The sequence below is a fragment of the Pimephales promelas genome, chromosome 16, assembly GCF_988280905.1.
Source record: "Pimephales promelas chromosome 16, fPimPro1.hap1.1, whole genome shotgun sequence".
Lineage (NCBI taxonomy): Eukaryota > Metazoa > Chordata > Actinopteri > Cypriniformes > Leuciscidae > Pimephales > Pimephales promelas.
The window spans coordinates 5,287,500-5,313,262 of NC_142784.1; the positions used below are offsets into that span (position 1 = coordinate 5,287,500).

The following is a 25,763-nucleotide window of genomic DNA, read 5'->3' on the forward strand; positions in this document are numbered from 1 at the left end:
GTTGTGGGTTCGAGTCCCTTTAGCCGTTTTGTCAACCCCATACTGTACAGTGTTGCCCTCAGTTAACAGAAAGCTTTTGAGGCCTCTTGTTCTCAACGTGTTCATTTCAAATAATGTCAATGTAGTTGAAAGGCTTCAAAATGTTGTCTGTTTTGTTTACTACTACATTTGCTTACCAAAATCTCTTGGCTCTTGCACACAAGGACTGGCAGTCACCACAGAGTGGTGCCAGACTTCCTTTCTCTTCCCGCTGCTTAGATGGTCTTTGCAGCTCTTGTGCATGGAGCTCCATAAACATGTTTGTTGTGGGTTCTAGGAGTCCTGCTGAACATGGTTGGCCAATAATCACAGAGGCTGACTGGCCACCCCATAGTTTATGCTGTCCAAGGCCTGGTCCACGATTTGCATCTTTTTTGTGCACAGGCAGGCGCTGTGGCTTAGTTGGTTAAAGCGCCTGTCTCGTAAACAGGAGATCCTGGGTTCGAATCCCAGCGGTGCCTTTGACTGTGCCCTTCTGTTTCACAAGGCCTTGAACCCTCGCAATTCTTTGCTTTTCTGAGAACTTACCACAAACGGTGAAACTGAGGCTTCCTTTGCAATTGTTTCCACTTGCAAACCATCCCTGAGCTGTTGTTGAAGGACAGTGTCCCAAGATAACAAATCATAGCATCAAGGCGCCGTGGCTTAGTTGGTCAAAGCGCCTGTCTTGTAAACAGGAGATCCTGGGTTCGAATCCCAGCGGTGCCTCTGTCCAGCTGACTTTGCTCTTTGGGATTGTTCTTGGACAGAGAGCCTTGAGACCTTGAATCCAGTTTAAATTGTGCAGAGGCTAGAGCACCTGTCTTTTCTGCCCGCAGAGTGAAAAGCATTACAATGTTGGAAATGCCCAGATGAAAAACCATCAAGTGGCCCAACCACATAATCATGTGGGCTCTGTGGCGCAATGGATAGCGCATTGGACTTCTAGATTGCAAAATGAGGACATTCAAAGGTTGTGGGTTCGAGTCCCACCAGAGTCGTACCTTTAGCCCTTTTGTCAACCCCATACTGTACAGTGTTGCCCTCAGTTAACAGAAAGCTTTTGAGGCCTCTTGTTCTCAACGTGTTCACTTCAAATAATGTCAATGTAGTTGAAAGGCTTCAAAATGTTGTCTGTTTTGTTTACTACTACATTTGCTTACCAAAACCTCTTGGCTCTTGCACACAAGGACTGGCAGTCACCACAGAGTGGTGCCAGACTTCCTTTCTCTTCCCGCTGCTTAGATGGTCTTTGCAGCTCTTGTGAATGGAGCTCCATAAACATGTTTGATGTGGGTTCTAGGAGTCCAGCTGAACATGGTTGGCCAATAATCACAGAGGCTGGCTGGCCACCCCCCACGCAGTTGTCAACAAACTAGTTTATGCTGTCCAAGGCCTGGTCCACGATTTGCATCTTTTTTGTGCACAGGCTGGCAGGCGCTGTGGCTTAGTTGGTTAAAGCGCCTGTCTAGTAAACAGGAGATCCTGGGTTCGAATCCCAGCGGTGCCTTTGACTGTGCCCTTCTGTTTCGCAAGGCCTTGAACCCTCGCAATTCTTTGCTTTTCTGAGAACTGACCACAAACGGTGAAACTGAGGCTTGCTTTGCAATTTCTTCCACTTGCAAACCATCCCTGAGCTGTTGTTGAAGGACAGTGTCCCAAGATAACAGATCTTGGCATCAAGGCGCCGTGGCTTAGCTGGTCAAAGCGCCTGTCTTGTAAACAGGAGATCCTGGGTTCGAATCCCAGCGGTGCCTCTATCCAGCTGACTTTGCTCTTTGGCATTGTTCTTGGACAGAGAGCCTTGAGACTTTGAATCCAGTTTAAATTGTGCAGAGGCTAGAGCACCTGTCTTTTCTGCCCGCAGAGTGAGAAGCATTACAGTGTTGGGAATGCCCAGATGAAAAACCATCAAGTGGCCCAACCACACAATCATGTGGGTTCTCAGGCGCAATGGATAGCGCATTGGATTTCTAGATTGCAAAATGAGGACATTCAAAGGTCGTGGGTTCGAGTCCCTTTAGCCCTTTTGTCAACCCCATACTGTACAGTGTTGCCCTCAGTTAACAGAAAGCTTTTGAGGCCTCTTGTTCTCAACGTGTTCATTTCAAATAATGTCAATGTAGTTGAAAGGCTTCAAAATGTTGTCTGTTTTGTTTACTACTACATTTGCTTACCAAAATCTCTTGGCTCTTGCACACAAGGACTGGCAGTCACCACAGAGTGGTGCCAGACTTCCTTTCTCTTCCCGCTGCTTAGATGGTCTTTGCAGCTCTTGTGCATGGAGCTCCATAAACATGTTTGTTGTGGGTTCTAGGAGTCCTGCTGAACATGGTTGGCCAATAATCACAGAGGCTGGCTGGCCACCCCATAGTTTATGCTGTCCAAGTCCTGGTCCACGATTTGCATCTTTTTTGTGCACAGGCTGGCAGGCGCTGTGGCTTAGTTGGTTAAAGCGCCTGTCTAGTAAACAGGAGATCCTGGGTTCGAATCCCAGCGGTGCCTTTGACTGTGCCCTTCTGTTTCGCAAGGCCTTGAACCCTCGTAATTCTTTGCTTTTCTGATAACTGACCACAAACGGTGAAACTGAGGCTTGCTTTGCAATTTCTTCCACTTGCAAACCATCCCTGAGCTGTTGTTGAAGGACAGTGTCCCAAGATAACAAATCATAACATCAAGGCGCTGTGGCTTAGTTGGTCAAAGCGCCTGTCTTGTAAACAGGAGGTCCTGGGTTCGAATCCCAACGGTGCCTCTATCCAGCTGACTTTGTTCTTTGGGATTGTTCTTGGACAGAGAGCCTTGAGACTTTGAATCCAGTTTAAATTGTGCAGAGGCTAGAGCGCCTGTCTTTTCTGCCCGCAGAGTGAAAAGCATTACAGTGTTGGGAATGCCCAGATGAAAAACCATCAAGTGGCCCAACCACACAATCATGTGGGTTCTCAGGCGCAATGGATAGCGCATTGGATTTCTAGATTGCAAAATGAGGACATTCAAAGGTTGTGGGTTCGAGTCCCTTTAGCCGTTTTGTCAACCCCATACTGTACAGTGTTGCCCTCAGTTAACAGAAAGCTTTTGAGGCCTCTTGTTCTCAACGTGTTCATTTCAAATAATGTCAATGTAGTTGAAAGGCTTCAAAATGTTGTCTGTTTTGTTTACTACTACATTTGCTTACCAAAATCTCTTGGCTCTTGCACACAAGGACTGGCAGTCACCACAGAGTGGTGCCAGACTTCCTTTCTCTTCCCGCTGCTTAGATGGTCTTTGCAGCTCTTGTGCATGGAGCTCCATAAACATGTTTGTTGTGGGTTCTAGGAGTCCTGCTGAACATGGTTGGCCAATAATCACAGAGGCTGACTGGCCACCCCATAGTTTATGCTGTCCAAGGCCTGGTCCACGATTTGCATCTTTTTTGTGCACAGGCAGGCGCTGTGGCTTAGTTGGTTAAAGTGCCTGTCTAGTAAACAGGAGATCCTGGGTTCGAATCCCAGCGGTGCCTTTGACTGTGCCCTTCTGTTTTGCAAGGCCTTGAACCCTCGCAATTCTTTGCTTTTCTGAGAACTGACCACAAACGGTGAAACTGAGGCTTCCTTTGCAATTGCTTCCACTTGCAAACCATCCCTGAGCTGTTGTTGAAGGACAGTGTCCCAAGATAACAAATCATAGCATCAAGGCGCTGTGGCTTAGTTGGTCAAAGCGCCTGTCTTGTAAACAGGAGATCCTGGGTTCGTATCCCAGCTGTGCCTCTATCCAGCTGACTTTGCTCTTTGGGATTGTTCTTGGACAGAGAGCCTTGATACCTTGAATCCAGTTTAAATTGTGCAGAGGCTAGAGCACCTGTCTTTTCTGCCCGCAGAGTGAAAAGCATTACAGTGTTGGAAATGCCCAGATGAAAAACCATCAAGTGGCCCAACCACATAATCATGTGTGCTCTGTGGCGCAATGGATAGCGTATTGGACTTCTAGATTGCAAAATGAGGACATTCAAAGGTTGTGGGTTCGAGTCCCACCAGAGTCGTACCTTTAGCCCTTTTGTCAACCCCATACTGTACAGTGTTGCCCTCAGTTAACAGAAAGCTTTTGAGGCCTCTTGTTCTCAACGTGTTCATTTCAAATAATGTCAATGTAGTTGAAAGGCTTCAAAATGTTGTCTGTTTTGTTTACTACTACATTTGCTTACCAAAACCTCTTGGCTCTTGCACACAAGGACTGGCAGTCACCACAGAGTGGTGCCAGACTTCCTTTCTCTTCCCGCTGCTTAGATGGTCTTTGCAGCTGTTGTGAATGGAGCTCCATAAACATGTTTGATGTGGGTTCTAGGAGTCCAGCTGAACATGGTTGGCCAATAATCACAGAGGCTGGCTGGCCACCCCCCACGCAGTTGTCAACAAACTAGTTTATGCTGTCCAAGGCCTGGTCCACGATTTGCATCTTTTTTGTGCACAGGCTGGCAGGCGCTGTGGCTTAGTTGGTTAAAGCGCCTGTCTAGTAAACAGGAGATCCTGGGTTCGAATCCCAGCGGTGCCTTTGACTGTGCCCTTCTGTTTTCAAAGGCCTTGAACCCTCGCAATTCTTTGCTTTTCTGAGAACTGACCACAAACGGTGAAACTGAGGCTTGCTTTGCAATTTCTTCCACTTGCAAACCATCCCTGAGCTGTTGTTGAAGGACAGTGTCCCAAGATAACAGATCTTGGCATCAAGGCGCTGTGGTTTAGCTGGTCAAAGCGCCTGTCTTGTAAACAGGAGATCCTGGGTTCGAATCCCAGCGGTGCCTCTATCCAGCTGACTTTGCTCTTTGGGATTGTTCTTGGACAGAGAGCCTTGAGACTTTGAATCCAGTTTAAATTGTGCAGAGGCTAGAGCACCTGTCTTTTCTGCCCGCAGAGTGAAAAGCATTACAGTGTTGGAAATGCCCAGATGAAAAACCATCAAGTGGCCCAACCACACAGTCATGTGGGTTCTCTGGCGCAATGGATAGCGCATTGGACTTCTAGATTGCAAAATGAGGACATTCAAAGGTTGTGGGTTCAAGTCCCTTTAGCCGTTTTGTCAACCCCATACTGTACAGTGTTGCCCTCAGTTAACAGAAAGCTTTTGAGGCCTCTTGTTCTCAACGTGTTCATTTCAAATAATGTCAATGTAGTTGAAAGGCTTCAAAATGTTGTCTGTTTTGTTTACTACTACATTTGCTTACCAAAACCTCTTGGCTCTTGCACACAAGGACTGGCAGTCACCACAGAGTGGTGCCAGACTTCCTTTCTCTTCCCGCTGCTTAGATGGTCTTTGCAGCTCTTGTGAATGGAGCTCCATAAACATGTTTGATGTGGGTTCTAGGAGTCCAGCTGAACATGGTTGGCCAATAATCACAGAGGCTGGCTGGCCACCCCCCACGCAGTTGTCAACAAACTAGTTTATGCTGTCCAAGGCCTGGTCCACGATTTGCATCTTTTTTGTGCACAGGCTGGCAGGCGCTGTGGCTTAGTTGGTTAAAGCGCCTGTCTAGTAAACAGGAGATCCTGGGTTCGAATCCCAGCGGTGCCTTTGACTGTGCCCTTCTGTTTCGCAAGGCCTTGAACCCTCGCAATTCTTTGCTTTTCTGAGAACTGACCACAAACGGTGAAACTGAGGCTTGCTTTGCAATTTCTTCCACTTGCAAACCATCCCTGAGCTGTTGTTGAAGGACAGTGTCCCAAGATAACAGATCTTGGCATCAAGGCGCCGTGGCTTAGCTGGTCAAAGCGCCTGTCTTGTAAACAGGAGATCCTGGGTTCGAATCCCAGCGGTGCCTCTATCCAGCTGACTTTGCTCTTTGGGATTGTACTTGGACAGAGAGCCTTGAGACTTTGAATCCAGATTAAATTGTGCAGAGGCTAGAGCACCTGTCTTTTCTGCCCACAGAGTGAAAAGCATTACAGTGTTGGAAATGCCCAGATGAAAAACCATCAAGTGGCCCAACCACACAGTCATGTGGGTTCTCTGGTGCAATGGATAGCGCATTGGACTTCTAGATTGCAAAATTAGGACATTCAAAGGTTGTGGGTTCGAGTCCCTTTAGCCGTTTTGTCAACCCCATACTGTACAGTGTTGCCCTCAGTTAACAGAAAGCTTTTGAGGCCTCTTGTTCTCAACGTGTTCATTTCAAATAATGTCAATGTAGTTGAAAGGCTTCAAAATGTTGTCTGTTTTGTTTACTACTACATTTGCTTACCAAAATCTCTTGGCTCTTGCACACAAGGACTGGCAGTCACCACAGAGTGGTGCCAGACTTCCTTTCTCTTCCCGCTGCTTAGATGGTCTTTGCAGCTCTTGTGCATGGAGCTCCATAAACATGTTTGTTGTGGATTCTAGGAGTCCTGCTGAACATGGTTGGCCAATAATCACAGAGGCTGGCTGACCACCCCATAGTTTATGCTGTCCAAGTCCTGGTCCACGATTTGCATCTTTTTTGTGCACAGGCTGGCAGGCGCTGTGGCTTAGTTGGTTAAAGCGCCTGTCTAGTAAACAGGAGATCCTGGGTTCGAATCCCAGCGGTGCCTTTGACTGTGCCCTTCTGTTTCGCAAGGCCTTGAACCCTCGCAATTCTTTGCTTTTCTGAGAACTGACCACAAACGGTGAAACTGAGGCTTCCTTTGCAATTGCTTCCACTTGCAAACCATCCCTGAGCTGTTGTTGAAGGACAGTGTCCCAAGATAACAAATCATAGCATCAAGGCGCTGTGGCTTAGTTGGTCAAAGCGCCTGTCTTGTAAACAGGAGATCCTGGGTTCGAATCCCAGCGGTGCCTCTATCCAGCTGACTTTGCTCTTTGGGATTGTTCTTGGACAGAGAGCCTTGAGACCTTGAATCCAGTTTAAATTGTGCAGAGGCTAGAGCACCTGTCTTTTCTGCCCGCAGAGTGAAAAGCATTACAGTGTTGGAAATGCCCAGATGAAAAACCATCAAGTGGCCCAACCACATAATCATGTGGGCTCTGTGGCGCAATGGATAGCGCATTGGACTTCTAGATTGCAAAATGAGGACATTCAAAGGTTGTGGGTTCGAGTCGTACCTTTAGCCCTTTTGTCAACCCCATACTGTACAGTGTTGCCCTCAGTTAACAGAAAGCTTTTGAGGCCTCTTGTTCTCAACGTGTTCATTTCAAATAATGTCAATGTAGTTGAAAGGCTTCAAAATGTTGTCTGTTTTGTTTACTACTACATTTGCTTACCAAAACCTCTTGGCTCTTGCACACAAGGACTGGCAGTCACCACAGAGTGGTGCCAGACTTCCTTTCTCTTCCCGCTGCTTAGATGGTCTTTGCAGCTCTTGTGAATGGAGCTTCATAAACATGTTTGATGTGGGTTCTAGGAGTCCAGCTGAACATGGTTGGCCAATAATCACAGAGGCTGGCTGGCCACCCCCCACGCAGTTGTCAACAAACTAGTTTATGCTGTCCAAGGCCTGGTCCACGATTTGCATCTTTTTTTGTGCACAGGCTGGCAGGCGCTGTGGCTTAGTTGGTTAAAGCGCCTGTCTAGTAAACAGGAGATCCTGGGTTCGAATCCCAGCGGTGCCTTTGACTGTGCCCTTCTGTTTCGCAAGGCCTTGAACCCTCGCAATTCTTTGCTTTTCTGAGAACTGACCACAAACGGTGAAACTGAGGCTTCCTTTGCAATTGCTTCCACTTGCAAACCATCCCCGAGCTGTTGTTGAAGGACAGTGTCCCAAGATAACAAATCATAGCATCAAGGCGCCGTGGCTTAGTTGGTCAAAGCGCCTGTCTTGTAAACAGGAGATCCTGGGTTCGAATCCCAGCGGTGCCTCTATCCAGCTAACTTTGCTCTTTGGGATTGTTCTTGGACAGAGAGCCTTGAGACCTTGAATCCAGTTTAAATTGTGCAGAGGCTAGAGCACCTGTCTTTTCTGCCCGCAGAGTGAAAAGCATTACAGTGTTGGAAATGCCCAGATGAAAAACCATCAAGTGGCCCAACCACATAATCATGTGGGCTCTGTGGCGCAATGGATAGCGCATTGGACTTCTAGATTGCAAAATGAGGATATTCAAAGGTTGTGGGTTCGAGTCCAAACAGAGCCGTACCTTTAGCCCTTTTGTCAACCCCATACTGTACAGTGTTGCCCTCAGTTAACAGAAAGCTTTTGAGGCCTCTTGTTCTCAACGTGTTCATTTCAAATAATGTCAATGTAGTTGAAAGGCTTCAAAATGTTGTCTGTTTTGTTTACTACTACATTTGCTTACCAAAACCTCTTGGCTCTTGCACACAAGGACTGGCAGTCACCACAGAGTGGTGCCAGACTTCCTTTCTCTTCCCGCTGCTTAGATGGTCTTTGCAGCTCTTGTGAATGGAGCTCCATAAACATGTTTGATGTGGGTTCTAGGAGTCCAGCTGAACATGGTTGGCCAATAATCACAGAGGCTGGCTGGCCACCCCCCACGCAGTTGTCAACAAACTAGTTTATGCTGTCCAAGGCCTGGTCCACGATTTGCATCTTTTTTTGTGCACAGGCTGGCAGGCGCTGTGGCTTAGTTGGTTAAAGCGCCTGTCTAGTAAACAGGAGATCCTGGGTTCGAATCCCAGCGGTGCCTTTGACTGTGCCCTTCTGTTTCGCAAGGCCTTGAACCCTCGCAATTCTTTGCTTTTCTGAGAACTGACCACAAACGGTGAAACTGAGGCTTCCTTTGCAATTGCTTCCACTTGCAAACCATCCCTGAGCTGTTGTTGAAGGACAGTGTCCCAAGATAACAAATCATAGCATCAAGGCGCCGTGGCTTAGTTGGTCAAAGCGCCTGTCTTGTAAACAGGAGATCCTGGGTTCGAATCCCAGCGGTGCCTCTATCCAGCTAACTTTGCTCTTTGGGATTGTTCTTGGACAGAGAGCCTTGAGACCTTGAATCCAGTTTAAATTGTGCAGAGGCTAGAGCACCTGTCTTTTCTGCCCGCAGAGTGAAAAGCATTACAGTGTTGTAAATGCCCAGATGAAAAACCATCAAGTGGCCCAACCACATAATCATGTGGGCTCTGTGGCGCAATGGATAGCGCATTGGACTTCTAGATTGCAAAATGAGGACATTCAAAGGTTGTGGGTTCGAGTCCCACCAGAGTCGTACCTTTAGCCCTTTTGTCAACCCCATACTGTACAGTGTTGCCCTCAGTTAACAGAAAGCTTTTGAGGCCTCTTGTTCTCAACGTGTTCATTTCAAATAATGTCAATGTAGTTGAAAGGCTTCAAAATGTTGTCTGTTTTGTTTACTACTACATTTGCTTACCAAAACCTCTTGGCTCTTGCACACAAGGACTGGCAGTCACCACAGAGTGGTGCCAGACTTCCTTTCTCTTCCCGCTGCTTAGATGGTCTTTGTAGCTCTTGTGAATGGAGCTCCATAAACATGTTTGATGTGGGAGTCCAGCTGAACATGGTTGGCCAATAATCACAGAGGCTGGCTGGCCACCCCCCACGCAGTTGTCAACAAACTAGTTTATGCTGTCCAAGGCCTGGTCCACGATTTGCATCTTTTTTGTGCACAGGCTGGCGGGCGCTGTGGCTTAGTTGGTTAAAGCGCCTGTCTAGTAAACAGGAGATCCTGGCTTCGAATCCTAGCGGTGCCTTTGACTGTGCCCTTCTGTTTTGCAAGGCCTTGAACCCTCGCAATTCTTTGCTTTTCTGAGAACTGACCACAAAGGGTGAAACTGAGGCTTGCTTTGCAATTTTTTTCCACTTGCAAACCATCCCTGAGCTGTTGTTGAAGGACAGTGTCCCAAGATAACAAATCATAGCATCAAGGCGCTGTGGCTTAGTTGGTCAAAGCGCCTGTCTTGTAAACAGGAGATCCTGGGTTCGAATCCCAGCGGTGCCTCTATCCAGCTGACTTTGCTCTTTGCGATTGTTCTTGGACAGAGAGCCTTGAGACCTTGAATCCAGTTTAAATTGTGCAGAGGCTAGAGCACCTGTCTTTTCTGCCCGCAGAGTGAAAAGCATTACAGTGTTGGAAATGCCCAGATGAAAAACCATCAAGTGGCCCAACCACATAATCATGTGGGCTCTGTGGCGCAATAGATAGCGCATTGGACTTCTAGATTGCAAAATGAGGACATTCAAAGGTTGTGGGTTTGAGTCCCACCAGAGTCGTACCTTTAGCCCTTTTGTCAACCCCATACTGTACAGTGTTGCCCTCAGTTAACAGAAAGCTTTTGAGGCCTCTTGTTCTCAACGTGTTCATTTCAAATAATGTCAATGTAGTTGAAAGGCTTCAAAATGTTGTCTGTTTTGTTTACTACTACATTTGCTTACCAAAACCTCTTGGCTCTTGCACACAAGGACTGGCAGTCACCACAGAGTGGTGCCAGACTTCCTTTCTCTTCCCGCTGCTTAGATGGTCTTTGCAGCTCTTGTGAATGGAGCTCCATAAACATGTTTGATGTGGGTTCTAGGAGTCCAGCTGAACATGGTTGGCCAATAATCACAGAGGCTGGCTGGCCACCCCCCACGCAGTTGTCAACAAACTAGTTTATGCTGTCCAAGTCCTGGTCCACGATTTGCATCTTTTTTTGTGCACAGGCTGGCAGGCGCTGTGGCTTAGTTGGTTAAAGTGCCTGTCTAGTAAACAGGAGATCCTGGGTTCGAATCCCAGCGGTGCCTTTGACTGTGCCCTTCTGTTTCGCAAGGCCTTGAACCCTCGCAATTCTTTGCTTTTCTGAGAACTGACCACAAACGGTGAAACTGAGGCTTCCTTTGCAATTGCTTCCACTTGCAAACCATCCCTGAGCTGTTGTTGAAGGACAGTGTCCCAAGATAACAAATCATAGCATCAAGGCGCCGTGGCTTAGTTGGTCAAAGCGCCTGTCTTGTAAACAGGAGATCCTGGGTTCGAATCCCAGCGGTGCCTCTATCCAGCTAACTTTGCTCTTTGGGATTGTTCTTGGACAGAGAGCCTTGAGACCTTGAATCCAGTTTAAATTGTGCTGAGGCTAGAGCACCTGTCTTTTCTGCCCGCAGAGTGAAAAGCATTACAATGTTTGGAAATGCCCAGATGAAAAACCATCAAGTGGCCCAACCACATAATCATGTGGGCTCTGTGGCGCAATGGATAGCGCATTGGACTTCTAGATTGCAAAATGAGGACATTCAAAGGTTGTGGGTTCGAGTCGTACCTTTAGCCCTTTTGTCAACCCCATACTGTACAGTGTTGCCCTCAGTTAACAGAAAGCTTTTGAGGCCTCTTGTTTTCAACGTGTTCATTTCAAATAATGTCAATGTAGTTGAAAGGCTTCAAAATGTTGTCTGTTTTGTTTACTACTACATTTGCTTACCAAAACCTCTTGGCTCTTGCACACATGGACTGGCAGTCACCACAGAGTGGTGCCAGACTTCCTTTCTCTTCCCGCTGCTTAGATGGTCTTTGCAGCTGTTGTGAATGGAGCTCCATAAACATGTTTGTTGTGGGTTCTAGGAGTCCAACTGAACATGGTTGGCCAATAATCACAGAGGCTGGCTGGCCACCCCATAGTTTATGCTGTCCAAGGCCTGGTCCACGATTTGCATCTTTTTTGTGCACATGCTGGCAGGCGCTGTGGCTTAGTTGGTTAAAGCGCCTGTCTCGTAAACAGGAGATCCTGGGTTCGAATCCCAGCGGTGCCTTTGACTGTGCCCTTCTGTTTCGCAAGGCCTTGAACCCTCGCAATTCTTTGCTTTTCTGAGAACTGACCACAAACTGTGAAACTGAGGCTTCCTTTGCAATTGTTTCCACTTGCAAACCATCCCTGAGCTGTTGTTGAAGGACAGTGTCCCAAGATAACAAATCATAGCATCAAGGCGCCGTGGCTTAGTTGGTCAAAGCGCCTGTCTTGTAAACAGGAGATCCTGTGTTCGAATCCCAGCGGTGCCTCTATCCAGCTGACTTTGCTCTTTGGGATTGTTCTTGGACAGAGAGCCTTGAGACCTTGAATCCAGTTTAAATTTGTGCAGAGGCTAGAGCACCTGTCTTTTCTGCCCGAAGAGTGAAAAGCATTACAGTGTTGGAAATGCCCAGATGAAAAACCATCAAGTGGCCCAACCACATAATCATGTGGGCTCTGTGGCGCAATGGATAGTGCATTGGACTTCTAGATTGCAAAATGAGGACATTCAAAGGTTGTGGGTTCGAGTCCCACCAGAGTCGTACCTTTAGCCCTTTTGTCAACCCCATACTGTACAGTGTTGCCCTCAGTTAACAGAAAGCTTTTGAGGCCTCTTGTTCTCAACGTGTTCATTTCAAATAATGTCAATGTAGTTGAAAGGCTTCAAAATGTTGTCTGTTTTGTTTACTACTACATTTGCTTACCAAAACCTCTTGGCTCTTGCACACAAGGACTGGCAGTCACCACAGAGTGGTGCCAGACTTCCTTTCTCTTCCCGCTGCTTAGATGGTCTTTGCAGCTCTTGTGAATGGAGCTCCATAAACATGTTTGATGTGGGTTCTAGGAGTCCAGCTGAACATGGTTGGCCAATAATCACAGAGGCTGGCTGGCCACCCCCCACGCAATTGTCAACAAACTAGTTTATGCTGTCCAAGGCCTTGTCCACGATTTGCATCTTTTTTTGTGCACAGGCTGGCAGGCGCTGTGGCGTAGTTGGTTAAAGCGCCTGTCTAGTAAACAGGAGATCCTGGGTTCGAATCCCAGCGGTGCCTTTGACTGTGCCCTTCTGTTTCGCAAGGCCTTGAACCCTCGCAATTCTTTGCTTTTCTGAGAACTGACCACAAACGGTGAAACTGAGGCTTCCTTTGCAATTGCTTCCACTTGCAAACCATCCCCGAGCTGTTGTTGAAGGACAGTGTCCCAAGATAACAAATCACAGCATCAAGGCGCCGTGGCTTAGTTGGTCAAAGCGCCTGTCTTGTAAACAGGAGATCCTGGGTTCGAATCCCAGCGGTGCCTCTGTCCAGCTAACTTTGCTCTTTGGGATTGTTCTTGGACAGAGAGCCTTGAGACCTTGAATCCAGTTTAAATTGTGCAGAGGCTAGAGCACCTGTCTTTTCTGCCCGCAGAGTGAAAAGCATTACAGTGTTGGAAATGCCCAGTTGAAGGACAGTGTCCCAAGATAACAAATCATAGCATCAAGGCGCCGTGGCTTAGTTGGTCAAAGCGCCTGTCTTGTAAACAGGAGATCCTGTGTTCGAATCCCAGCGGTGCCTCTATCCAGCTGACTTTGCTCTTTGGGATTGTTCTTGGACAGAGAGCCTTGAGACCTTGAATCCAGTTTAAATTTGTGCAGAGGCTAGAGCACCTGTCTTTTCTGCCCGAAGAGTGAAAAGCATTACAGTGTTGGAAATGCCCAGATGAAAAACCATCAAGTGGCCCAACCACATAATCATGTGGGCTCTGTGGCGCAATGGATAGTGCATTGGACTTCTAGATTGCAAAATGAGGACATTCAAAGGTTGTGGGTTCGAGTCCCACCAGAGTCGTACCTTTAGCCCTTTTGTCAACCCCATACTGTACAGTGTTGCCCTCAGTTAACAGAAAGCTTTTGAGGCCTCTTGTTCTCAACGTGTTCATTTCAAATAATGTCAATGTAGTTGAAAGGCTTCAAAATGTTGTCTGTTTTGTTTACTACTACATTTGCTTACCAAAACCTCTTGGCTCTTGCACACAAGGACTGGCAGTCACCACAGAGTGGTGCCAGACTTCCTTTCTCTTCCCGCTGCTTAGATGGTCTTTGCAGCTCTTGTGAATGGAGCTCCATAAACATGTTTGATGTGGGTTCTAGGAGTCCAGCTGAACATGGTTGGCCAATAATCACAGAGGCTGGCTGGCCACCCCCCACGCAGTTGTCAACAAACTAGTTTATGCTGTCCAAGGCCTGGTCCACGATTTGCATCTTTTTTTGTGCACAGGCTGGCAGGCGCTGTGGCTTAGTTGGTTAAAGCGCCTGTCTAGTAAACAGGAGATCCTGGGTTCGAATCCCAGCGGTGCCTTTGACTGTGCCCTTCTGTTTCGCAAGGCCTTGAACCCTCGCAATTCTTTGCTTTTCTGAGAACTGACCACAAACGGTGAAACTGAGGCTTCCTTTGCAATTGCTTCCACTTGCAAACCATCCCTGAGCTGTTGTTGAAGGACAGTGTCCCAAGATAACAAATCATAGCATCAAGGCGCCGTGGCTTAGTTGGTCAAAGCGCCTGTCTTGTAAACAGGAGATCCTGGGTTCGAATCCCAGCGGTGCCTCTATCCAGCTAACTTTGCTCTTTGGGATTGTTCTTGGACAGAGAGCCTTGAGACCTTGAATCCAGTTTAAATTGTGCAGAGGCTAGAGCACCTGTCTTTTCTGCCCGCAGAGTGAAAAGCATTACAGTGTTGGAAATGCCCAGATGAAAAACCATCAAGTGGCCCAACCACATAATCATGTGGGCTCTGTGGCGCAATGGATAGCGCATTGGACTTCTAGATTGCAAAATGAGGACATTCAAAGGTTGTGGGTTCGAGTCCCACCAGAGTCGTACCTTTAGCCCTTTTGTCAACCCCATACTGTACAGTGTTGCCCTCAGTTAACAGAAAGCTTTTGAGGCCTCTTGTTCTCAACGTGTTCATTTCAAATAATGTCAATGTAGTTGAAAGGCTTCAAAATGTTGTCTGTTTTGTTTACTACTACATTTGCTTACCAAAACCTCTTGGCTCTTGCACACAAGGACTGGCAGTCACCACAGAGTGGTGCCAGACTTCCTTTCTCTTCCCGCTGCTTAGATGGTCTTTGTAGCTCTTGTGAATGGAGCTCCATAAACATGTTTGATGTGGGTTCTAGGAGTCCAGCTGAACATGGTTGGCCAATAATCACAGAGGCTGGCTGGCCACCCCCCACGCAGTTGTCAACAAACTAGTTTATGCTGTCCAAGGCCTGGTCCACGATTTGCATCTTTTTTGTGCACAGGCTGGCGGGCGCTGTGGCTTAGTTGGTTAAAGCGCCTGTCTAGTAAACAGGAGATCCTGGCTTCGAATCCTAGCGGTGCCTTTGACTGTGCCCTTCTGTTTTGCAAGGCCTTGAACCCTCGCAATTCTTTGCTTTTCTGAGAACTGACCACAAACGGTGAAACTGAGGCTTGCTTTGCAATTTTTTTTCCACTTGCAAACCATCCCTGAGCTGTTGTTGAAGGACAGTGTCCCAAGATAACTAATCATAGCATCAAGGCGCTGTGGCTTAGTTGGTCAAAGCGCCTGTCTTGTAAACAGGAGATCCTGGGTTCGAATCCCAGCGGTGCCTCTATCCAGCTGACTTTGCTCTTTGGGATTGTTCTTGGACAGAGAGCCTTGAGACCTTGAATCCAGTTTAAATTGTGCAGAGGCTAGAGCACCTGTCTTTTCTGCCCGCAGAGTGAAAAGCATTACAGTGTTGGAAATGCCCAGATGAAAAACCATCAAGTGGCCCAACCACATAATCATGTGGGCTCTGTGGCGCAATAGATAGCGCATTGGACTTCTAGATTGCAAAATGAGGACATTCAAAGGTTGTGGGTTTGAGTCCCACCAGAGTCGTACCTTTAGCCCTTTTGTCAACCCCATACTGTACAGTGTTGCCCTCAGTTAACAGAAAGCTTTTGAGGCCTCTTGTTCTCAACGTGTTCATTTCAAATAATGTCAATGTAGTTGAAAGGCTTCAAAATGTTGTCTGTTTTGTTTACTACTACATTTGCTTACCAAAACCTCTTGGCTCTTGCACACAAGGACTGGCAGTCACCACAGAGTGGTGCCAGACTTCCTTTCTCTTCCCGCTGCTTAGATGGTCTTTGCAGCTCTTGTGAATGGAGCTCCATAAACATGTTTGATGTGGGTTCTAGGAGTCCAGCTGAACATGGTTGGCCAATAATCACAGAGGCTGGCTGGCCACCCCCCACGCAGTTGTCAACAAACTAGTTTATGCTGTCCAAGTCCTGGTCCACGATTTGCATCTTTTTTTGTGCACAGGCTGGCAGGCGCTGTGGCTTAGTTGGTTAAAGCGCCTGTCTAGTAAACAGGAGATCCTGGGTTCGAATCCCAGCGGTGCCTTTGACTGTGCCCTTCTGTTTCGCAAGGCCTTGAACCCTCGCAATTCTTTGCTTTTCTGAGAACTGACCACAAACGGTGAAACTGAGGCTTCCTTTGCAATTGCTTCCACTTGCAAACCATCCCTGAGCTGTTGTTGAAGGACAGTGTCCCAAGATAACAAATCATAGCATCAAGGCGCCGTGGCTTAGTTGGTCAAAGCGCCTGTCTTGTAAACAGGAGATCCTGGGTTCGAATCCCAGCGGTGCCTCTATCCAGCTAACTTTGCTCTTTGGGATTGTTCTTGGACAGAGAGCCTTGAGACCTTGAATCCAGTTTAAATTGTGCTGAGGCTAGAGCACCTGTCTTTTCTGCCCGCAGAGTGAAAAGCATTACAATGTTTGGAAATGCCCAGATGAAAAACCATCAAGTGGCCCAACCACATAATCATGTGGGCTCTGTGGCGCAATGGATAGCGCATTGGACTTCTAGATTGCAAAATGAGGACATTCAAAGGTTGTGGGTTCGAGTCGTTCCTTTAGCCCTTTTGTCAACCCCATACTGTACAGTGTTGCCCTCAGTTAACAGAAAGCTTTTGAGGCCTCTTGTTTTCAACGTGTTCATTTCAAATAATGTCAATGTAGTTGAAAGGCTTCAAAATGTTGTCTGTTTTGTTTACTACTACATTTGCTTACCAAAACCTCTTGGCTCTTGCACACATGGACTGGCAGTCACCACAGAGTGGTGCCAGACTTCCTTTCTCTTCCCGCTGCTTAGATGGTCTTTGCAGCTGTTGTGAATGGAGCTCCATAAACATGTTTGTTGTGGGTTCTAGGAGTCCAACTGAACATGGTTGGCCAATAATCACAGAGGCTGGCTGGCCACCCCATAGTTTATGCTGTCCAAGGCCTGGTCCACGATTTGCATCTTTTTTGTGCACATGCTGGCAGGCGCTGTGGCTTAGTTGGTTAAAGCGCCTGTCTCGTAAACAGGAGATCCTGGGTTCGAATCCCAGCGGTGCCTTTGACTGTGCCCTTCTGTTTCGCAAGGCCTTGAACCCTCGCAATTCTTTGCTTTTCTGAGAACTGACCACAAACTGTGAAACTGAGGCTTCCTTTGCAATTGTTTCCACTTGCAAACCATCCCTGAGCTGTTGTTGAAGGACAGTGTCCCAAGATAACAAATCATAGCATCAAGGCGCCGTGGCTTAGTTGGTCAAAGCGCCTGTCTTGTAAACAGGAGATCCTGTGTTCGAATCCCAGCGGTGCCTCTATCCAGCTGACTTTGCTCTTTGGGATTGTTCTTGGACAGAGAGCCTTGAGACCTTGAATCCAGTTTAAATTTGTGCAGAGGCTAGAGCACCTGTCTTTTCTGCCCGAAGAGTGAAAAGCATTACAGTGTTGGAAATGCCCAGATGAAAAACCATCAAGTGGCCCAACCACATAATCATGTGGGCTCTGTGGCGCAATGGATAGTGCATTGGACTTCTAGATTGCAAAATGAGGACATTCAAAGGTTGTGGGTTCGAGTCCCACCAGAGTCCCACCAGAGTCGTACCTTTAGCCCTTTTGTCAACCCCATACTGTACAGTGTTGCCCTCAGTTAACAGAAAGCTTTTGAGGCCTCTTGTTCTCAACGTGTTCATTTCAAATAATGTCAATGTAGTTGAAAGGCTTCAAAATGTTGTCTGTTTTGTTTACTACTACATTTGCTTACCAAAACCTCTTGGCTCTTGCACACAAGGACTGGCAGTCACCACAGAGTGGTGCCAGACTTCCTTTCTCTTCCCGCTGCTTAGATGGTCTTTGCAGCTCTTGTGAATGGAGCTCCATAAACATGTTTGATGTGGGTTCTAGGAGTCCAGCTGAACATGGTTGGCCAATAATCACAGAGGCTGGCTGGCCACCCCCCACGCAATTGTCAACAAACTAGTTTATGCTGTCCAAGGCCTTGTCCACGATTTGCATCTTTTTTTGTGCACAGGCTGGCAGGCGCTGTGGCGTAGTTGGTTAAAGCGCCTGTCTAGTAAACAGGAGATCCTGGGTTCGAATCCCAGCGGTGCCTTTGACTGTGCCCTTCTGTTTCGCAAGGCCTTGAACCCTCGCAATTCTTTGCTTTTCTGAGAACTGACCACAAACGGTGAAACTGAGGCTTCCTTTGCAATTGCTTCCACTTGCAAACCATCCCCGAGCTGTTGTTGAAGGACAGTGTCCCAAGATAACAAATCACAGCATCAAGGCGCCGTGGCTTAGTTGGTCAAAGCGCCTGTCTTGTAAACAGGAGATCCTGGGTTCGAATCCCAGCGGTGCCTCTGTCCAGCTAACTTTGCTCTTTGGGATTGTTCTTGGACAGAGAGCCTTGAGACCTTGAATCCAGTTTAAATTGTGCAGAGGCTAGAGCACCTGTCTTTTCTGCCCGCAGAGTGAAAAGCATTACAGTGTTGGAAATGCCCAGTTGAAGGACAGTGTCCCAAGATAACAAATCATAGCATCAAGGCGCCGTGGCTTAGTTGGTCAAAGCGCCTGTCTTGTAAACAGGAGATCCTGTGTTCGAATCCCAGCGGTGCCTCTATCCAGCTGACTTTGCTCTTTGGGATTGTTCTTGGACAGAGAGCCTTGAGACCTTGAATCCAGTTTAAATTTGTGCAGAGGCTAGAGCACCTGTCTTTTCTGCCCGAAGAGTGAAAAGCATTACAGTGTTGGAAATGCCCAGATGAAAAACCATCAAGTGGCCCAACCACATAATCATGTGGGCTCTGTGGCGCAATGGATAGTGCATTGGACTTCTAGATTGCAAAATGAGGACATTCAAAGGTTGTGGGTTCGAGTCCCACCAGAGTCGTACCTTTAGCCCTTTTGTCAACCCCATACTGTACAGTGTTGCCCTCAGTTAACAGAAAGCTTTTGAGGCCTCTTGTTCTCAACGTGTTCATTTCAAATAATGTCAATGTAGTTGAAAGGCTTCAAAATGTTGTCTGTTTTGTTTACTACTACATTTGCTTACCAAAACCTCTTGGCTCTTGCACACAAGGACTGGCAGTCACCACAGAGTGGTGCCAGACTTCCTTTCTCTTCCCGCTGCTTAGATGGTCTTTGCAGCTCTTGTGAATGGAGCTTCATAAACATGTTTGATGTGGGTTCTAGGAGTCCAGCTGAACATGGTTGGCCAATAATCACAGAGGCTGGCTGGCCACCCCCCACGCAGTTGTCAACAAACTAGTTTATGCTGTCCAAGGCCTGGTCCACGATTTGCATCTTTTTTTGTGCACAGGCTGGCAGGCGCTGTGGCTTAGTTGGTTAAAGCGCCTGTCTAGTAAACAGGAGATCCTGGGTTCGAATCCCAGCGGTGCCTTTGACTGTGCCCTTCTGTTTCGCAAGGCCTTGAACCCTCGCAATTCTTTGCTTTTCTGAGAACTGACCACAAACGGTGAAACTGAGGCTTCCTTTGCAATTGCTTCCACTTGCAAACCATCCCTGAGCTGTTGTTGAAGGACAGTGTCCCAAGATAACAAATCATAGCATCAAGGCGCCGTGGCTTAGTTGGTCAAAGCGCCTGTCTTGTAAACAGGAGATCCTGGGTTCGAATCCCAGCGGTGCCTCTATCCAGCTAACTTTGCTCTTTGGGATTGTTCTTGGACAGAGAGCCTTGAGACCTTGAATCCAGTTTAAATTGTGCAGAGGCTAGAGCACCTGTCTTTTCTGCCCGCAGAGTGAAAAGCATTACAGTGTTGGAAATGCCCAGATGAAAAACCATCAAGTGGCCCAACCACATAATCATGTGGGCTCTGTGGCGCAATGGATAGCGCATTGGACTTCTAGATTGCAAAATGAGGATATTCAAAGGTTGTGGGTTCGAGTCCAAACAGAGCCGTACCTTTAGCCCTTTTGTCAACCCCATACTGTACAGTGTTGCCCTCAGTTAACAGAAAGCTTTTGAGGCCTCTTGTTCTCAACGTGTTCATTTCAAATAATGTCAATGTAGTTGAAAGGCTTCAAAATGTTGTCTGTTTTGTTTACTACTACATTTGCTTACCAAAACCTCTTGGCTCTTGCACACAAGGACTGGCAGTCACCACAGAGTGGTGCCAGACTTCCTTTCTCTTCCCGCTGCTTAGATGGTCTTTGCAGCTCTTGTGAATGGAGCTCCATAAACATGTTTGATGTGGGTTCTAGGAGTCCAGCTGAACATGGTTGGCCAATAATCACAGAGGCTGGCTGGCCACCCCCCACGCAGTTGTCAACAAACTAGTTTATGCTGTCCAAGGCCTGGTCCACGATTTGCATCTTTTTTGTGCACAGGCTGGCGGGCGCTGTGGGTTAGTTGGTTAAAGCGCCTGTCTAGTAAACAGGAGATCCTGGCTTCGAATCCTAGCGGTGCCTTTGACTGTGCCCTTCTGTTTTGCAAGGCCTTGAACCCTCGCAATTCTTTGCTTTTCTGAGAACTGACCACAAACGGTGAAACTGAGGCTTCCTTTGCAATTTTTTTCCACTTGCAAACCATCCCTGAGCTGTTGTTGAAGGACAGTGTCCCAAGATAACAAATCATAGCATCAAGGCGCTGTGGCTTAGTTGGTCAAAGCGCCTGTCTTGTAAACAGGAGATCCTGGGTTCGAATCCCAGCGGTGCCTCTATCCAGCTAACTTTGCTCTTTGGGATTGTTCTTGGACAGAGAGCCTTGAGACCTTGAATCCAGTTTAAATTGTGCTGAGGCTAGAGCACCTGTCTTTTCTGCCCGCAGAGTGAAAAGCATTACAATGTTTGGAAATGCCCAGATGAAAAACCATCAAGTGGCCCAACCACATAATCATGTGGGCTCTGTGGCGCAATGGATAGCGCATTGGACTTCTAGATTGCAAAATGAGGACATTCAAAGGTTGTGGGTTCGAGTCGTACCTTTAGCCCTTTTGTCAACCCCATACTGTACAGTGTTGCCCTCAGTTAACAGAAAGCTTTTGAGGCCTCTTGTTTTCAACGTGTTCATTTCAAATAATGTCAATGTAGTTGAAAGGCTTCAAAATGTTGTCTGTTTTGTTTACTACTACATTTGCTTACCAAAACCTCTTGGCTCTTGCACACATGGACTGGCAGTCACCACAGAGTGGTGCCAGACTTCCTTTCTCTTCCCGCTGCTTAGATGGTCTTTGCAGCTGTTGTGAATGGAGCTCCATAAACATGTTTGTTGTGGGTTCTAGGAGTCCAACTGAACATGGTTGGCCAATAATCACAGAGGCTGGCTGGCCACCCCATAGTTTATGCTGTCCAAGGCCTGGTCCACGATTTGCATCTTTTTTGTGCACATGCTGGCAGGCGCTGTGGCTTAGTTGGTTAAAGCGCCTGTCTCGTAAACAGGAGATCCTGGGTTCGAATCCCAGCGGTGCCTTTGACTGTGCCCTTCTGTTTCGCAAGGCCTTGAACCCTCGCAATTCTTTGCTTTTCTGAGAACTGACCACAAACTGTGAAACTGAGGCTTCCTTTGCAATTGTTTCCACTTGCAAACCATCCCTGAGCTGTTGTTGAAGGACAGTGTCCCAAGATAACAAATCATAGCATCAAGGCGCCGTGGCTTAGTTGGTCAAAGCGCCTGTCTTGTAAACAGGAGATCCTGTGTTCGAATCCCAGCGGTGCCTCTATCCAGCTGACTTTGCTCTTTGGGATTGTTCTTGGACAGAGAGCCTTGAGACCTTGAATCCAGTTTAAATTTGTGCAGAGGCTAGAGCACCTGTCTTTTCTGCCCGAAGAGTGAAAAGCATTACAGTGTTGGAAATGCCCAGATGAAAAACCATCAAGTGGCCCAACCACATAATCATGTGGGCTCTGTGGCGCAATGGATAGTGCATTGGACTTCTAGATTGCAAAATGAGGACATTCAAAGGTTGTGGGTTCGAGTCCCACCAGAGTCGTACCTTTAGCCCTTTTGTCAACCCCATACTGTACAGTGTTGCCCTCAGTTAACAGAAAGCTTTTGAGGCCTCTTGTTCTCAACGTGTTCATTTCAAATAATGTCAATGTAGTTGAAAGGCTTCAAAATGTTGTCTGTTTTGTTTACTACTACATTTGCTTACCAAAACCTCTTGGCTCTTGCACACAAGGACTGGCAGTCACCACAGAGTGGTGCCAGACTTCCTTTCTCTTCCCGCTGCTTAGATGGTCTTTGCAGCTCTTGTGAATGGAGCTTCATAAACATGTTTGATGTGGGTTCTAGGAGTCCAGCTGAACATGGTTGGCCAATAATCACAGAGGCTGGCTGGCCACCCCCCACGCAGTTGTCAACAAACTAGTTTATGCTGTCCAAGGCCTGGTCCACGATTTGCATCTTTTTTTGTGCACAGGCTGGCAGGCGCTGTGGCTTAGTTGGTTAAAGCGCCTGTCTAGTAAACAGGAGATCCTGGGTTCGAATCCCAGCGGTGCCTTTGACTGTGCCCTTCTGTTTCGCAAGGCCTTGAACCCTCGCAATTCTTTGCTTTTCTGAGAACTGACCACAAACGGTGAAACTGAGGCTTCCTTTGCAATTGCTTCCACTTGCAAACCATCCCTGAGCTGTTGTTGAAGGACAGTGTCCCAAGATAACAAATCATAGCATCAAGGCGCCGTGGCTTAGTTGGTCAAAGCGCCTGTCTTGTAAACAGGAGATCCTGGGTTCGAATCCCAGCGGTGCCTCTATCCAGCTAACTTTGCTCTTTGGGATTGTTCTTGGACAGAGAGCCTTGAGACCTTGAATCCAGTTTAAATTGTGCAGAGGCTAGAGCACCTGTCTTTTCTGCCCGCAGAGTGAAAAGCATTACAGTGTTGGAAATGCCCAGATGAAAAACCATCAAGTGGCCCAACCACATAATCATGTGGGCTCTGTGGCGCAATGGATAGCGCATTGGACTTCTAGATTGCAAAATGAGGATATTCAAAGGTTGTGGGTTCGAGTCCAAACAGAGCCGTACCTTTAGCCCTTTTGTCAACCCCATACTGTACAGTGTTGCCCTCAGTTAACAGAAAGCTTTTGAGGCCTCTTGTTCTCAACGTGTTCATTTCAAATAATGTCAATGTAGTTGAAAGGCTTCAAAATGTTGTCTGTTTTGTTTACTACTACATTTGCTTACCAAAACCTCTTGGCTCTTGCACACAAGGACTGGCAGTCACCACAGAGTGGTGCCAGACTTCCTTTCTCTTCCCGCTGCTTAGATGGTCTTTGCAGCTCTTGTGAATGGAGCTCCATAAACATGTTTGATGTGGGTTCTAGGAGTCCAGCTGAACATGGTTGGCCAATAATCACAGAGGCTGGCTGGCCACCCCCCACGCAGTTGTCAACAAACTAGTTTATGCTGTCCAAGGCCTGGTCCACGATTTGCATCTTTTTTTGTGCACAGGCTGGCAGGCGCTGTGGCTTAGTTGGTTAAAGCGCCTGTCTAGTAAACAGGAGATCCTGGGTTCGAATCCCAGCGGTGCCTTTGACTGTGCCCTTCTGTTTCGCAAGGCCTTGAACCCTCGCAATTCTTTGCTTTTCTGAGAACTGACCACAAACGGTGAAACTGAGGCTTCCTTTGCAATTGCTTCCACTTGCAAACCATCCCTGAGCTGTTGTTGAAGGACAGTGTCCCAAGATAACAAATCATAGCATCAAGGCGCCGTGGCTTAGTTGGTCAAAGCGCCTGTCTTGTAAACAGGAGATCCTGGGTTCGAATCCCAGCGGTGCCTCTATCCAGCTAACTTTGCTCTTTGGGATTGTTCTTGGACAGAGAGCCTTGAGACCTTGAATCCAGTTTAAATTGTGCAGAGGCTAGAGCACCTGTCTTTTCTGCCCGCAGAGTGAAAAGCATTACAGTGTTGGAAATGCCCAGATGAAAAACCATCAAGTGGCCCAACCACATAATCATGTGGGCTCTGTGGCGCAATGGATAGCGCATTGGACTTCTAGATTGCAAAATGAGGACATTCAAAGGTTGTGGGTTCGAGTCCCACCAGAGTCGTACCTTTAGCCCTTTTGTCAACCCCATACTGTACAGTGTTGCCCTCAGTTAACAGAAAGCTTTTGAGGCCTCTTGTTCTCAACGTGTTCATTTCAAATAATGTCAATGTAGTTGAAAGGCTTCAAAATGTTGTCTGTTTTGTTTACTACTACATTTGCTTACCAAAACCTCTTGGCTCTTGCACACAAGGACTGGCAGTCACCACAGAGTGGTGCCAGACTTCCTTTCTCTTCCCGCTGCTTAGATGGTCTTTGTAGCTCTTGTGAATGGAGCTCCATAAACATGTTTGATGTGGGTTCTAGGAGTCCAGCTGAACATGGTTGGCCAATAATCACAGAGGCTGGCTGGCCACCCCCCACGCAGTTGTCAACAAACTAGTTTATGCTGTCCAAGGCCTGGTCCACGATTTGCATCTTTTTTGTGCAAATGCTGGCAGGCGCTGTGGCTTAGTTGGTTAAAGCGCCTGTCTCGTAAACAGGAGATCCTGGGTTCGAATCCCAGCGGTGCCTTTGACTGTGCCCTTCTGTTTCGCAAGGCCTTGAACCCTCGCAATTCTTTGCTTTTCTGAGAACTGACCACAAACTGTGAAACTGAGGCTTCCTTTGCAATTGTTTCCACTTGCAAACCATCCCTGAGCTGTTGTTGAAGGACAGTGTCCCAAGATAACAAATCATAGCATCAAGGCGCCGTGGCTTAGTTGGTCAAAGCGCCTGTCTTGTAAACAGGAGATCCTGTGTTCGAATCCCAGCGGTGCCTCTATCCAGCTGACTTTGCTCTTTGGGATTGTTCTTGGACAGAGAGCCTTGAGACCTTGAATCCAGTTTAAATTTGTGCAGAGGCTAGAGCACCTGTCTTTTCTGCCCGAAGAGTGAAAAGCATTACAGTGTTGGAAATGCCCAGATGAAAAACCATCAAGTGGCCCAACCACATAATCATGTGGGCTCTGTGGCGCAATGGATAGTGCATTGGACTTCTAGATTGCAAAATGAGGACATTCAAAGGTTGTGGGTTCGAGTCCCACCAGAGTCGTACCTTTAGCCCTTTTGTCAACCCCATACTGTACAGTGTTGCCCTCAGTTAACAGAAAGCTTTTGAGGCCTCTTGTTCTCAACGTGTTCATTTCAAATAATGTCAATGTAGTTGAAAGGCTTCAAAATGTTGTCTGTTTTGTTTACTACTACATTTGCTTACCAAAACCTCTTGGCTCTTGCACACAAGGACTGGCAGTCACCACAGAGTGGTGCCAGACTTCCTTTCTCTTCCCGCTGCTTAGATGGTCTTTGCAGCTCTTGTGAATGGAGCTCCATAAACATGTTTGATGTGGGTTCTAGGAGTCCAGCTGAACATGGTTGGCCAATAATCACAGAGGCTGGCTGGCCACCCCCCACGCAATTGTCAACAAACTAGTTTATGCTGTCCAAGGCCTTGTCCACGATTTGCATCTTTTTTTGTGCACAGGCTGGCAGGCGCTGTGGCGTAGTTGGTTAAAGCGCCTGTCTAGTAAACAGGAGATCCTGGGTTCGAATCCCAGCGGTGCCTTTGACTGTGCCCTTCTGTTTCGCAAGGCCTTGAACCCTCGCAATTCTTTGCTTTTCTGAGAACTGACCACAAACGGTGAAACTGAGGCTTCCTTTGCAATTGCTTCCACTTGCAAACCATCCCCGAGCTGTTGTTGAAGGACAGTGTCCCAAGATAACAAATCACAGCATCAAGGCGCCGTGGCTTAGTTGGTCAAAGCGCCTGTCTTGTAAACAGGAGATCCTGGGTTCGAATCCCAGCGGTGCCTCTGTCCAGCTAACTTTGCTC

At 47.4% G+C, this 25,763-nt stretch overlaps 64 non-coding genes across 64 annotated transcripts; all 64 read left to right on the top strand.

The window, feature by feature from the left end:
• The first annotated feature begins 426 nt into the window (after positions 1 to 426).
• Positions 427 to 500, top strand: trnat-cgu (transfer RNA threonine (anticodon CGU)). The gene has a single exon. It is a non-coding gene; the product is annotated as a tRNA-Thr (tRNA).
• Positions 501 to 673: 173 nt separating this feature from the next.
• Positions 674 to 747, top strand: trnat-ugu (transfer RNA threonine (anticodon UGU)). Its single transcript has one exon. It is a non-coding gene; the product is annotated as a tRNA-Thr (tRNA).
• Positions 748 to 929: 182 nt separating this feature from the next.
• trnar-ucu (transfer RNA arginine (anticodon UCU)) lies at positions 930 to 1,019 on the top strand. The gene is given in 2 exon segments: positions 930 to 966; positions 984 to 1,019. It is a non-coding gene; the product is annotated as a tRNA-Arg (tRNA).
• A 435-nt stretch (positions 1,020 to 1,454) lies between these two features.
• trnat-agu (transfer RNA threonine (anticodon AGU)) lies at positions 1,455 to 1,528 on the top strand. Its single transcript has one exon. It is a non-coding gene; the product is annotated as a tRNA-Thr (tRNA).
• Positions 1,529 to 1,701: 173 nt separating this feature from the next.
• On the top strand, positions 1,702 to 1,775 carry trnat-ugu (transfer RNA threonine (anticodon UGU)). The gene has a single exon. It is a non-coding gene; the product is annotated as a tRNA-Thr (tRNA).
• Positions 1,776 to 2,449: 674 nt separating this feature from the next.
• Positions 2,450 to 2,523, top strand: trnat-agu (transfer RNA threonine (anticodon AGU)). Its single transcript has one exon. It is a non-coding gene; the product is annotated as a tRNA-Thr (tRNA).
• Positions 2,524 to 2,696: 173 nt separating this feature from the next.
• trnat-ugu (transfer RNA threonine (anticodon UGU)) lies at positions 2,697 to 2,770 on the top strand. The gene has a single exon. It is a non-coding gene; the product is annotated as a tRNA-Thr (tRNA).
• A 670-nt stretch (positions 2,771 to 3,440) lies between these two features.
• trnat-agu (transfer RNA threonine (anticodon AGU)) lies at positions 3,441 to 3,514 on the top strand. Its single transcript has one exon. It is a non-coding gene; the product is annotated as a tRNA-Thr (tRNA).
• A 173-nt stretch (positions 3,515 to 3,687) lies between these two features.
• On the top strand, positions 3,688 to 3,761 carry trnat-ugu (transfer RNA threonine (anticodon UGU)). The gene has a single exon. It is a non-coding gene; the product is annotated as a tRNA-Thr (tRNA).
• Positions 3,762 to 3,943: 182 nt separating this feature from the next.
• trnar-ucu (transfer RNA arginine (anticodon UCU)) lies at positions 3,944 to 4,033 on the top strand. Its single transcript is given in 2 exon segments — positions 3,944 to 3,980; positions 3,998 to 4,033. It is a non-coding gene; the product is annotated as a tRNA-Arg (tRNA).
• Positions 4,034 to 4,468: 435 nt separating this feature from the next.
• trnat-agu (transfer RNA threonine (anticodon AGU)) lies at positions 4,469 to 4,542 on the top strand. Its single transcript has one exon. It is a non-coding gene; the product is annotated as a tRNA-Thr (tRNA).
• A 173-nt stretch (positions 4,543 to 4,715) lies between these two features.
• On the top strand, positions 4,716 to 4,789 carry trnat-ugu (transfer RNA threonine (anticodon UGU)). Its single transcript has one exon. It is a non-coding gene; the product is annotated as a tRNA-Thr (tRNA).
• A 693-nt stretch (positions 4,790 to 5,482) lies between these two features.
• trnat-agu (transfer RNA threonine (anticodon AGU)) lies at positions 5,483 to 5,556 on the top strand. The gene has a single exon. It is a non-coding gene; the product is annotated as a tRNA-Thr (tRNA).
• Positions 5,557 to 5,729: 173 nt separating this feature from the next.
• Positions 5,730 to 5,803, top strand: trnat-ugu (transfer RNA threonine (anticodon UGU)). Its single transcript has one exon. It is a non-coding gene; the product is annotated as a tRNA-Thr (tRNA).
• A 674-nt stretch (positions 5,804 to 6,477) lies between these two features.
• trnat-agu (transfer RNA threonine (anticodon AGU)) lies at positions 6,478 to 6,551 on the top strand. Its single transcript has one exon. It is a non-coding gene; the product is annotated as a tRNA-Thr (tRNA).
• A 173-nt stretch (positions 6,552 to 6,724) lies between these two features.
• trnat-ugu (transfer RNA threonine (anticodon UGU)) lies at positions 6,725 to 6,798 on the top strand. Its single transcript has one exon. It is a non-coding gene; the product is annotated as a tRNA-Thr (tRNA).
• A 697-nt stretch (positions 6,799 to 7,495) lies between these two features.
• Positions 7,496 to 7,569, top strand: trnat-agu (transfer RNA threonine (anticodon AGU)). The gene has a single exon. It is a non-coding gene; the product is annotated as a tRNA-Thr (tRNA).
• Positions 7,570 to 7,742: 173 nt separating this feature from the next.
• trnat-ugu (transfer RNA threonine (anticodon UGU)) lies at positions 7,743 to 7,816 on the top strand. Its single transcript has one exon. It is a non-coding gene; the product is annotated as a tRNA-Thr (tRNA).
• A 708-nt stretch (positions 7,817 to 8,524) lies between these two features.
• Positions 8,525 to 8,598, top strand: trnat-agu (transfer RNA threonine (anticodon AGU)). Its single transcript has one exon. It is a non-coding gene; the product is annotated as a tRNA-Thr (tRNA).
• A 173-nt stretch (positions 8,599 to 8,771) lies between these two features.
• On the top strand, positions 8,772 to 8,845 carry trnat-ugu (transfer RNA threonine (anticodon UGU)). The gene has a single exon. It is a non-coding gene; the product is annotated as a tRNA-Thr (tRNA).
• A 182-nt stretch (positions 8,846 to 9,027) lies between these two features.
• Positions 9,028 to 9,117, top strand: trnar-ucu (transfer RNA arginine (anticodon UCU)). The gene is given in 2 exon segments: positions 9,028 to 9,064; positions 9,082 to 9,117. It is a non-coding gene; the product is annotated as a tRNA-Arg (tRNA).
• A 428-nt stretch (positions 9,118 to 9,545) lies between these two features.
• trnat-agu (transfer RNA threonine (anticodon AGU)) lies at positions 9,546 to 9,619 on the top strand. Its single transcript has one exon. It is a non-coding gene; the product is annotated as a tRNA-Thr (tRNA).
• A 174-nt stretch (positions 9,620 to 9,793) lies between these two features.
• On the top strand, positions 9,794 to 9,867 carry trnat-ugu (transfer RNA threonine (anticodon UGU)). Its single transcript has one exon. It is a non-coding gene; the product is annotated as a tRNA-Thr (tRNA).
• A 182-nt stretch (positions 9,868 to 10,049) lies between these two features.
• On the top strand, positions 10,050 to 10,139 carry trnar-ucu (transfer RNA arginine (anticodon UCU)). Its single transcript is given in 2 exon segments — positions 10,050 to 10,086; positions 10,104 to 10,139. It is a non-coding gene; the product is annotated as a tRNA-Arg (tRNA).
• Positions 10,140 to 10,575: 436 nt separating this feature from the next.
• trnat-agu (transfer RNA threonine (anticodon AGU)) lies at positions 10,576 to 10,649 on the top strand. Its single transcript has one exon. It is a non-coding gene; the product is annotated as a tRNA-Thr (tRNA).
• A 173-nt stretch (positions 10,650 to 10,822) lies between these two features.
• trnat-ugu (transfer RNA threonine (anticodon UGU)) lies at positions 10,823 to 10,896 on the top strand. Its single transcript has one exon. It is a non-coding gene; the product is annotated as a tRNA-Thr (tRNA).
• Positions 10,897 to 11,574: 678 nt separating this feature from the next.
• trnat-cgu (transfer RNA threonine (anticodon CGU)) lies at positions 11,575 to 11,648 on the top strand. The gene has a single exon. It is a non-coding gene; the product is annotated as a tRNA-Thr (tRNA).
• A 173-nt stretch (positions 11,649 to 11,821) lies between these two features.
• On the top strand, positions 11,822 to 11,895 carry trnat-ugu (transfer RNA threonine (anticodon UGU)). Its single transcript has one exon. It is a non-coding gene; the product is annotated as a tRNA-Thr (tRNA).
• A 183-nt stretch (positions 11,896 to 12,078) lies between these two features.
• trnar-ucu (transfer RNA arginine (anticodon UCU)) lies at positions 12,079 to 12,168 on the top strand. Its single transcript is given in 2 exon segments — positions 12,079 to 12,115; positions 12,133 to 12,168. It is a non-coding gene; the product is annotated as a tRNA-Arg (tRNA).
• A 436-nt stretch (positions 12,169 to 12,604) lies between these two features.
• Positions 12,605 to 12,678, top strand: trnat-agu (transfer RNA threonine (anticodon AGU)). The gene has a single exon. It is a non-coding gene; the product is annotated as a tRNA-Thr (tRNA).
• A 173-nt stretch (positions 12,679 to 12,851) lies between these two features.
• Positions 12,852 to 12,925, top strand: trnat-ugu (transfer RNA threonine (anticodon UGU)). The gene has a single exon. It is a non-coding gene; the product is annotated as a tRNA-Thr (tRNA).
• Positions 12,926 to 13,108: 183 nt separating this feature from the next.
• Positions 13,109 to 13,182, top strand: trnat-ugu (transfer RNA threonine (anticodon UGU)). Its single transcript has one exon. It is a non-coding gene; the product is annotated as a tRNA-Thr (tRNA).
• A 183-nt stretch (positions 13,183 to 13,365) lies between these two features.
• On the top strand, positions 13,366 to 13,455 carry trnar-ucu (transfer RNA arginine (anticodon UCU)). Its single transcript is given in 2 exon segments — positions 13,366 to 13,402; positions 13,420 to 13,455. It is a non-coding gene; the product is annotated as a tRNA-Arg (tRNA).
• A 436-nt stretch (positions 13,456 to 13,891) lies between these two features.
• Positions 13,892 to 13,965, top strand: trnat-agu (transfer RNA threonine (anticodon AGU)). Its single transcript has one exon. It is a non-coding gene; the product is annotated as a tRNA-Thr (tRNA).
• A 173-nt stretch (positions 13,966 to 14,138) lies between these two features.
• On the top strand, positions 14,139 to 14,212 carry trnat-ugu (transfer RNA threonine (anticodon UGU)). The gene has a single exon. It is a non-coding gene; the product is annotated as a tRNA-Thr (tRNA).
• A 182-nt stretch (positions 14,213 to 14,394) lies between these two features.
• Positions 14,395 to 14,484, top strand: trnar-ucu (transfer RNA arginine (anticodon UCU)). Its single transcript is given in 2 exon segments — positions 14,395 to 14,431; positions 14,449 to 14,484. It is a non-coding gene; the product is annotated as a tRNA-Arg (tRNA).
• A 435-nt stretch (positions 14,485 to 14,919) lies between these two features.
• Positions 14,920 to 14,993, top strand: trnat-agu (transfer RNA threonine (anticodon AGU)). Its single transcript has one exon. It is a non-coding gene; the product is annotated as a tRNA-Thr (tRNA).
• A 175-nt stretch (positions 14,994 to 15,168) lies between these two features.
• Positions 15,169 to 15,242, top strand: trnat-ugu (transfer RNA threonine (anticodon UGU)). The gene has a single exon. It is a non-coding gene; the product is annotated as a tRNA-Thr (tRNA).
• A 182-nt stretch (positions 15,243 to 15,424) lies between these two features.
• Positions 15,425 to 15,514, top strand: trnar-ucu (transfer RNA arginine (anticodon UCU)). Its single transcript is given in 2 exon segments — positions 15,425 to 15,461; positions 15,479 to 15,514. It is a non-coding gene; the product is annotated as a tRNA-Arg (tRNA).
• A 436-nt stretch (positions 15,515 to 15,950) lies between these two features.
• Positions 15,951 to 16,024, top strand: trnat-agu (transfer RNA threonine (anticodon AGU)). Its single transcript has one exon. It is a non-coding gene; the product is annotated as a tRNA-Thr (tRNA).
• Positions 16,025 to 16,197: 173 nt separating this feature from the next.
• Positions 16,198 to 16,271, top strand: trnat-ugu (transfer RNA threonine (anticodon UGU)). The gene has a single exon. It is a non-coding gene; the product is annotated as a tRNA-Thr (tRNA).
• Positions 16,272 to 16,949: 678 nt separating this feature from the next.
• On the top strand, positions 16,950 to 17,023 carry trnat-cgu (transfer RNA threonine (anticodon CGU)). Its single transcript has one exon. It is a non-coding gene; the product is annotated as a tRNA-Thr (tRNA).
• Positions 17,024 to 17,196: 173 nt separating this feature from the next.
• trnat-ugu (transfer RNA threonine (anticodon UGU)) lies at positions 17,197 to 17,270 on the top strand. The gene has a single exon. It is a non-coding gene; the product is annotated as a tRNA-Thr (tRNA).
• Positions 17,271 to 17,453: 183 nt separating this feature from the next.
• Positions 17,454 to 17,543, top strand: trnar-ucu (transfer RNA arginine (anticodon UCU)). The gene is given in 2 exon segments: positions 17,454 to 17,490; positions 17,508 to 17,543. It is a non-coding gene; the product is annotated as a tRNA-Arg (tRNA).
• A 447-nt stretch (positions 17,544 to 17,990) lies between these two features.
• trnat-agu (transfer RNA threonine (anticodon AGU)) lies at positions 17,991 to 18,064 on the top strand. Its single transcript has one exon. It is a non-coding gene; the product is annotated as a tRNA-Thr (tRNA).
• Positions 18,065 to 18,237: 173 nt separating this feature from the next.
• trnat-ugu (transfer RNA threonine (anticodon UGU)) lies at positions 18,238 to 18,311 on the top strand. Its single transcript has one exon. It is a non-coding gene; the product is annotated as a tRNA-Thr (tRNA).
• Positions 18,312 to 18,494: 183 nt separating this feature from the next.
• trnat-ugu (transfer RNA threonine (anticodon UGU)) lies at positions 18,495 to 18,568 on the top strand. Its single transcript has one exon. It is a non-coding gene; the product is annotated as a tRNA-Thr (tRNA).
• Positions 18,569 to 18,751: 183 nt separating this feature from the next.
• Positions 18,752 to 18,841, top strand: trnar-ucu (transfer RNA arginine (anticodon UCU)). Its single transcript is given in 2 exon segments — positions 18,752 to 18,788; positions 18,806 to 18,841. It is a non-coding gene; the product is annotated as a tRNA-Arg (tRNA).
• A 436-nt stretch (positions 18,842 to 19,277) lies between these two features.
• trnat-agu (transfer RNA threonine (anticodon AGU)) lies at positions 19,278 to 19,351 on the top strand. The gene has a single exon. It is a non-coding gene; the product is annotated as a tRNA-Thr (tRNA).
• A 173-nt stretch (positions 19,352 to 19,524) lies between these two features.
• trnat-ugu (transfer RNA threonine (anticodon UGU)) lies at positions 19,525 to 19,598 on the top strand. Its single transcript has one exon. It is a non-coding gene; the product is annotated as a tRNA-Thr (tRNA).
• Positions 19,599 to 20,553: 955 nt separating this feature from the next.
• On the top strand, positions 20,554 to 20,627 carry trnat-ugu (transfer RNA threonine (anticodon UGU)). The gene has a single exon. It is a non-coding gene; the product is annotated as a tRNA-Thr (tRNA).
• Positions 20,628 to 21,305: 678 nt separating this feature from the next.
• On the top strand, positions 21,306 to 21,379 carry trnat-cgu (transfer RNA threonine (anticodon CGU)). The gene has a single exon. It is a non-coding gene; the product is annotated as a tRNA-Thr (tRNA).
• Positions 21,380 to 21,552: 173 nt separating this feature from the next.
• Positions 21,553 to 21,626, top strand: trnat-ugu (transfer RNA threonine (anticodon UGU)). The gene has a single exon. It is a non-coding gene; the product is annotated as a tRNA-Thr (tRNA).
• Positions 21,627 to 21,809: 183 nt separating this feature from the next.
• trnar-ucu (transfer RNA arginine (anticodon UCU)) lies at positions 21,810 to 21,899 on the top strand. The gene is given in 2 exon segments: positions 21,810 to 21,846; positions 21,864 to 21,899. It is a non-coding gene; the product is annotated as a tRNA-Arg (tRNA).
• Positions 21,900 to 22,335: 436 nt separating this feature from the next.
• trnat-agu (transfer RNA threonine (anticodon AGU)) lies at positions 22,336 to 22,409 on the top strand. Its single transcript has one exon. It is a non-coding gene; the product is annotated as a tRNA-Thr (tRNA).
• Positions 22,410 to 22,582: 173 nt separating this feature from the next.
• trnat-ugu (transfer RNA threonine (anticodon UGU)) lies at positions 22,583 to 22,656 on the top strand. Its single transcript has one exon. It is a non-coding gene; the product is annotated as a tRNA-Thr (tRNA).
• Positions 22,657 to 23,364: 708 nt separating this feature from the next.
• Positions 23,365 to 23,438, top strand: trnat-agu (transfer RNA threonine (anticodon AGU)). Its single transcript has one exon. It is a non-coding gene; the product is annotated as a tRNA-Thr (tRNA).
• A 173-nt stretch (positions 23,439 to 23,611) lies between these two features.
• On the top strand, positions 23,612 to 23,685 carry trnat-ugu (transfer RNA threonine (anticodon UGU)). The gene has a single exon. It is a non-coding gene; the product is annotated as a tRNA-Thr (tRNA).
• Positions 23,686 to 23,867: 182 nt separating this feature from the next.
• trnar-ucu (transfer RNA arginine (anticodon UCU)) lies at positions 23,868 to 23,957 on the top strand. Its single transcript is given in 2 exon segments — positions 23,868 to 23,904; positions 23,922 to 23,957. It is a non-coding gene; the product is annotated as a tRNA-Arg (tRNA).
• A 435-nt stretch (positions 23,958 to 24,392) lies between these two features.
• trnat-cgu (transfer RNA threonine (anticodon CGU)) lies at positions 24,393 to 24,466 on the top strand. The gene has a single exon. It is a non-coding gene; the product is annotated as a tRNA-Thr (tRNA).
• A 173-nt stretch (positions 24,467 to 24,639) lies between these two features.
• On the top strand, positions 24,640 to 24,713 carry trnat-ugu (transfer RNA threonine (anticodon UGU)). Its single transcript has one exon. It is a non-coding gene; the product is annotated as a tRNA-Thr (tRNA).
• A 183-nt stretch (positions 24,714 to 24,896) lies between these two features.
• Positions 24,897 to 24,986, top strand: trnar-ucu (transfer RNA arginine (anticodon UCU)). The gene is given in 2 exon segments: positions 24,897 to 24,933; positions 24,951 to 24,986. It is a non-coding gene; the product is annotated as a tRNA-Arg (tRNA).
• A 436-nt stretch (positions 24,987 to 25,422) lies between these two features.
• Positions 25,423 to 25,496, top strand: trnat-agu (transfer RNA threonine (anticodon AGU)). Its single transcript has one exon. It is a non-coding gene; the product is annotated as a tRNA-Thr (tRNA).
• Positions 25,497 to 25,669: 173 nt separating this feature from the next.
• On the top strand, positions 25,670 to 25,743 carry trnat-ugu (transfer RNA threonine (anticodon UGU)). The gene has a single exon. It is a non-coding gene; the product is annotated as a tRNA-Thr (tRNA).
• The last annotated feature ends 20 nt before the right edge of the window (positions 25,744 to 25,763 follow it).